Genomic DNA, 7,722 nt, shown 5'->3' on the forward strand with positions numbered 1-7,722 from the left:
ATCCCAGAAACACAGTACATAAGGCAAAGGTCACCTTGGGCAGGGGACCAGTCCATTGCAGGGCTGTGTCTCACACACACACACTATGTTTCAGAGCAACTCAGAGTCACAAATTGTATCATACACGTATCCCTCTGTTCTAAGATGCCCTTTTCATCACATGTGGCCCATGAAGTTGAAATTTCATAGTTTTGTAGGAGTTGCTTTGATGGCATCTATTTGACTTGACAAACTATTTCTCTTAAATTATTGGGCATCTGGAAATTTTGCATAAGTCTGTAACCTCAGTGCTGGATGGTAGAGAAATACAGAATTATATCTACCAGCTGTGTGAACAGGAATGAGTCTTGGATCATTATTGAAGCATATTCTGAAAAGTAAGTATTAGTAACATCATTGAAAGTCCATATATTGGTTATTCAGAGAAGATGCACATGAAGGGCATGGACTATTTGGTTGAAGCCTAACTGCCTTCTGATGTAGTACTCTTAAGTGTTTTTTTTTTTTTTTTTTAAAACCTTGAATTAACCCACACACACAGTCTGAAATGGCTTGTCCCAAGCAGGGTCGTGGCAAACCGAAGCCCAACCCGGCAGCTCAAGGCGCAGGATTGGAGGGGGAGGGGACACACCCAGGCCAAGGCACCAGTCCATCACAAGGTACCCCAAGCAGGACTTGAACCCCAGGCCCACCATAGAGCGGAACCCAGCCAAACCCACTGTGCCACTAAGCCCCCCCACTAAACCTTCAATTAGTGCAGTATAAATATCCTGCTTTATAAGAGGGTGAGAAGCTAAGCTGCTTTGAATATACCTGTGCAATACATTAATAATAATCAGTTTTCCTATATCTCCTCAATTTCTACTCTAAGTGAGTGACTCAGCTGTGTGGGCAGGGAGTGGGCATCACTGCAGGGAGGTATCACATCACTTGGGGCAGTCAGTACACGTGATCTTGTGGGTTTACCATAGGTTGGTGCCTTTTTTCAGCAACGACTGGGTTCGTGGGTGTCTGTGGACCGCAGCGTGGCGCTTCAGTCAGGATCCTCCACCACAGCATGTTTGAAACCTATACAGCCTCTCTCAGCCTTCACTGCCAACGTAATGAAGGAATTGGAGCTCCTGCTATGGGTCTTATTTAGGATTTGTCACATAGACACAGTGTAAGGGGTAAAGCATGGCAAATGACACTGAAACCTGGTTCTTGTATCATTTATATCAAAGAGTTTTTGAAAAAGTTTTTTTTTGCAGATGTTATGCATTGCAAGACTTGGTTGAACAGTAGTAGCAAAAATGTCCTGTGATGATTGCAGAAAGTGGTTGATATGACAAAGTAATGCATCACTGAATCACTCCTGTCGAGGAGCTGTCGAGGCTACTGGGTGCGGGATGTTTTGTCGCCGATCTTGGCATTCGTCTGACGTCAATGACCGCTGATGTTTTTATTCAGAAGTGACCTTTTTGAAATTACAAAATTCTGAGGGTAATTGGTTGGCTCGACACGACCCCCAGATGCCATGTCTGCATGTGAAGAGCCAGCGGTGATCGTGATAGGGTCCCCAGCTTTGTGTGCAGGTGGAAAAAGCTGCTACAGGCACTAGAGCAGTTATAGTTCCTATCATTTGTTTTCAGCTTTTGTGATGGGGGAGCAGACTTCCCAAAAAAGTCATTTAAAATACTTTCCTCTTAGCCTTCCGTTTTCTACCTGAGTATATTTCCATTACTCTTCAGTTTGCATGTGTTTACATTTAAGCAACTTAAAATTATTTACCCATTTATACAGCTGGGTCATTTTAATGGAGCAATTTGGAGTAAGTACCATGGTAAAGGATACTACAGCTGGGATTCAAACTTGTGACCTTTAGGTCCAAAGATATTAGCTGTAATCACTACACTACCGGTCATGTTACACAGGAAAGCCTTAGCTTACAAATACAGTGTGCCTGGAAATTTGTTCATAAATCTGATCACTTTAATACAATCAATAATATAGTCATCCCTTTATTTATTTACTGGCTAGGTTCTGTAAAAAATATAAAGCTAGAGCAATTTAAAAATATAAAAGTAAGACACTTATTTATTCAATCTTCATCAACTCATCTTCAACAGGGTCACTGGGTTTCAGACCCAGCCCAAGAAACAGTGGTTAAATAAGAGTACACCATGGACAGGATGCTAGTCTGTCTCAGGACTTTTATAATCGATTAACTTGCAGCAGTATGTCTTTCATCAACATCTGGCCAGTTTCACTTTCCTTTATTATGTGTTACCATTATTAAAAACATAGTAACTAAGATGTATCTTTTAATACATTGGATGTTTCTGTAAAAGTCTTGGATACAGTTATATTCTTTTTAATGCAAGATTCTGAGCCACAATAAAATGAAAATAAATTTAAAATGAGGAAAAATGTCCCGACAAATTATTTAATTCAGGTTGTTCACTGATTTACCTCATTGATATTTTGTAACCACTGTACAAGGGAGCTGAATTAATCCAGCTCCACATAGCTGCCATGTCTGAGTGCATTTTGCTGCTGTCTTGACGCAGAAGAGCAGGTGACAGTCACACCAAGACAAAATATGCAAATGTACTTAAATGAAAAAAAAAGCAATTAAAATAAATGTTTGTAAATTCAAAAATTCGTAATTTAAACGTTCCTAACTAAGGACCCTTTAGTGCGTGCTTACCTCCAGCAGACACTTGTAATGCACCGGATGTCCAGCAGGGGGAGACATAACATCAGCTGCTGCGCTTCGTTTTTAAGCGCTCTGGTTCTGTGGCTGTGCAGTGACTGGATTTGTCTCACTTATTTTTTTCATATGTAAAATTAAATTTTTGGACTTTCACTAGCGAGTAGATTTGAAGTATTACATAATACTCAAACATCTGAAAAAATGTTTCCCTCTTCAAAGGCTGGGGAGTTGAGATCTTAATTTATGCCTTTCTGCATTAAAGTGTGTATATTAATTGTTAATATTTACATTTATTCATTTAGCAGATGCTTTTTTCCAAAGCGATGTACATCTCATAGAAAATACAATGTATTCATTACATTAGAAGAAAGAGAGACATAATTGCAGACGTGTGATTAAGTACAGTTAGTTTGCTTCTTTCACCATATGCACTGATGTTCATAGCGGCATAAAAGTTTACCAGAATATCGATGATTCCTGATCACCTTCCTGTTTATCTAGATATTTATATATAGACCCTTCCTTTCGGTCTCTTATTGCATCACTATATGCATACAAATGAAACCCCAAAATAATCTATGTCTGCATTACTGTCAGGAAAATGTTAATGGGACTGGGACAGCTGATAATGTAGAGGTTTGGGTTTCTGCCTTAGGAACTGAAGGTTGCAGGTTCAAAAGTTAGCTGCTGCTAGTGTCCTTGAGCAAGGTACTTACCTTAAACTCCTCCAGTAAAGTTACCCAGTTTTATAAGTGGTATAACTGTAAGTAACTTACCGTTGTAAGTTGCTTCAAACAAAAGCATCCGCTAGATGAAAAAAGTAAATGCGAAAGATCGACTCCACCAATGATAAATTTGTGCACTAAATTCACATTTACCTTCATAACAAAAATTTACAGTGTTTGGTTTGTATTGTTGTTATACAGTTCTTTTCAACAAAGTTTGCAGTCCTAATACTATGAGGGATGAAGAATCAAACTAAACACTTTTCTCCAAAGTGACTTACAACCTTAAGACACATTCAACAAGCCGTTCCCATTACCATCCTTTTCAGATCTTTGAATTACTCTAATTAAAGGTCAACATTACATCATGGTAACATTAAACTTTCTAGTCATCTGAGATGCAGAGTATTTGTGAACTGGCACGTATCTACATGATAAACAAACCAAGCACACTGTTAAAGCATCACGTTTGTTTTTACAAGTTAATAAAGAGATATGGTTCCTAACTGAAATCCCTTCTGATAAATCCTCTAATATCTGCAAGTAACTTTCGGGAATGAAATTGCTCCTGCATCTTTACACAATCCACTCATATTAGAAATGAAGACCTTTTATTTGTCAAATTTAACCATGTTAAATGGTGCCGTCTTTCATACTATTAATGGTTTTGTGTTCGACACCCTGAGACCCCTCTTGATGTTTCCTTTCCTGTCCTGTAACCCCAGTACATTAGGCCTGGTTTAAATCACCTCTTATGTGACCCTTCTTCTGTCAGTGGTTCCAGTCTGTTCCATGTTCCGTTTTTGTTCCATGTGCTTTTTGACATCCATTCGAAGTGTTATTTCATGTTTGCCACCCCGATTGTGTGCGGCACACTCGTAGTCAGTCTGGGTGTCTCTCGGAGCCATAACGGTGGTGCCGCCCTGCTGTGGGCCTAGACCCTCTCCAGGTGTGCATAAGTCCCATCTACTTAATGATTCCCATGTCTGTCATTGGCCAGAACAGACCACACAAGAACCTAGAACATTCTATCTAATAAAAATTCTGAAATGAAATGAGGCAGCGCTCACTGATGGGGGGTGTGGTGGCACAGTGGGTTGGACCGGGTCCTGCTCTCCGGTGGGTCTGGGGTTCGAGGCCCGCCTGGGGTGCCTTGTGACAGACTGGCGTCCTGTCCTGGGTGTGTCCCCTCCCCCTCCAGCCCTATGCCCTGTGTTGCTGGGTTAGGCTCTGGCTCCCTGTAACCCCCTATGGGACAAGTGGTTCAGACAGCTCTCACTGATCAGTTTCTAACAATCCTGTTTCCTGATACTTCCTTTCATCTCTTCATAACAATTAAAATGTTTTCTCATCAAAATGTGGAGAAAAACAGCTGCAATGGAGCAATTTCTATTTGTGGAGGGTAAATACCTTATTTAGGGCTTCTACAACTAGAAGTGAGAATTGAACCTGCAACTTCTAGGGCCAAAGGCATCAGCTCTAACCCCTACACCACCAGCTGCCCCTTTAAAAGAAGCTAAAAGTAAAATAGAAATATTACAGTGCTATTACTATGTATAAGACAATTCCATTAGGTATCAAGGTAATCAAGTTTTAGAGGAATAAAATAAGTGCTATATTTTGTCTGAATATATTTATGGACATTTTTCTGAGAGGTCCTTAACTTCCCATGAAAAGGGTGATTCATGCATAAGAAACTCAACAAGGCTGTAGATCTTTAAGTGGAATTCTAACTCATTTAATTAGCGCAGGTCAAATTTATTTAAAAGAAGCAAAAGGAAAAAAAGGGTTCCACTGAGTGACACTTTCTCCAAAATCCATCCCTCTCTCCATTAGAGGGAACCTCTGAGATGTGAACCCAAACCCTGCAGGTACGAGGTTCAGAACGTTTAGCGGGGCTTTCATTATTTTTATTTTCTGTTTATTTGCTTTATGCTGCTGGAGCCGTCCGTCTAAAGGCCGCAGAACCGAGGAGACCCGGTAACTCCTTTCTCCAGTTACACGATGCATTTTAATCCCGCAGATCCAATTAGGGTTACATGGAAAACAGGAAGTGTTTTGATGAGGACAGAACGGCAGGAAAAAAATAGCCAGACAGGAGATCCAACGGAAACACATCGGGGCGGGGGGGGAGATTATACCGCCCTGTGAGGCCCTGTCCATGCGGATTGTCCATTTTCACACCGTTTTCCATTTACGAGCAGCTAACGCACCACGGCGTGCGCGTCACCTACAACGATCTTGACATTGCTGCACATAATTTCTTATTCTAGGCGTATTTGCAGTGTACCGTATTTACTCGAATATAACTCGCCCTCCCCCCCCCAAAAAAAAAAAAAAAATTCAAGTTAAATAACCGGTGTGCGAGATATATGCCGGAATTTTCGGAAAAGTTTTTCAGGGGAAAAAAAATGACGTTTATAATTAAATCCTCGGTATTAATTAATTTATAACTGCTCACATTATAAATAAAATTTGCGCATTTAATTTTAATTATCAACGTTATTTATTCGATCGGCCGCTCACCTTGATCACGCGATATATTTGAATCTTTAGCGGCAATGCTTCTGTAATTACAGTTTGAGAAGTGATCTGAAAGCGGAGCGAGGTACTCATGATATGACTGATGCGGTATTAACAAAAGATTGCGCGACTCAACAAGGCAAGCCGACGACTGTTGAAATTCTGATTCTCTGTAACCGAACTCCAAAATATCTGAAAGTGCCCTAACAACATTGATTATATATTTCGTAACAGTTTTAAATTTTCTTTATCATGTGCGAGGTATGCGAAACTTTTTAGTTCCTTACGCGACCCCGCTCGGGACAAGCGCTGAAGAGGTTGCAGACTCTGTGTGTGTGTGTGTGTGTGTGTGTGTGTGTGTGTGTGTGTGTGTGTGTGTGTGTGTGTGTGTGTGTTCGTCAAGTAAAATTAGGGGTGCGAAATATACGCGAGGGCGAGTTATATTCCAGTAAATACGGTATCCCTTTCTACACCAGGAGGGATCCCCGCTGCATGTTATGTATGAATGGAAAGTAACATGATTACGCGTATCGCTGTATTACATAATGTAGCGGGTTGTATAATGAGCAAAACTCCATTTGCGAAGTTCGGAATCCGAACCGGCTCCACGCTCAGCCCTTCTCAGCCGCGGAACAGTGTTTCTAACAGCCCGAGAAAGAAAGAAAGGAAAGCGAAAAGTGCGCGCAGCCGCGCACGTGCCTTTCACCGCGGTTCATTGATGAAACGCCAGGCCGTTCGGACACCGCGTGTCTGGAGCGGCTCTTCCGGTGGGTCGCGCGCCGCCGAGTTGGGGTGATGTCACACACGTGGGTGGGAGAGCGGGAGCTCGCTGGGATCGTGGATGATCTCCAGGGGGAGAAGGCAGAAGGCAGCAGGCCCAGCGTGCGGCACGTGCGTTTCTGTCACACACATTGATAACTTCTCCGCCAGCTGTCAACATCCCTGCGCAGTAACGGACACGACAGAGTAATTCATAAAGAATGAATGCGGTTCCCTTATGAATAAACCAACTGTCACCGCCTCTAGTGACGCACACAGACACGCATATTATTATACACACAGGAGTGGATGACCATACTCTGACCATTACATGTGTAAGAACACATGCTTTCGCTGCTCGGTGTGCTCTCTGTGCTCACGTGCGAACGAGCAAAGAGATGGACCTGTGCAGGTGGCATTTTTACTGTGTTCATGAACTTCGTGATCACCGGACTGCAACTAACGCAGCCAAATACTTGACTTTAGGTCTATATATACACACACATAGGTCTTCCCTAGTTATTTATTCATCCCCATCCCTGCACTAGTTGTAAGTATGTTTATATGTCATATGTGTGTATGTATGTTTTTTTTTTTTTGTCTACTATATTGGCAACCGAAGCCAAATCATGTGAGCATACTTGGCAAATTCTGACGGTTCCTAAACTTTCTCACAAAGAATCCATCTAAGAAGTTACGAGTCATGTTTTTTTTTTTTTTTTTTCCCCCACTTTAAAGAACCACGTTTCCAATTTACGATCTCTTTCCAACTCGGGTCTTTATTTTAAACGTAATTTAAAAAAAAATACATACACTCGCCTGCTGACTGTCAGAGCTACCCCAGTGAACCACATTGGATCCGCACGCCGTTGTATAAGAGCTTTAGGTAACAGTGTGTGACTCGGATGTATCCCGGGCCAACCGCAGCGCGGCTCCCCACCCTCTCTCACGGGCTACCGCCCCGCCGCTCCTGCAACGCGACCTCACACGTGAGCCCAATGACATCATTATGTAAAGAGA

This window comes from Scleropages formosus, chromosome 10 (assembly GCF_900964775.1).
Source record: "Scleropages formosus chromosome 10, fSclFor1.1, whole genome shotgun sequence".
Taxonomy (NCBI): Eukaryota; Metazoa; Chordata; class Actinopteri; order Osteoglossiformes; family Osteoglossidae; genus Scleropages; species Scleropages formosus.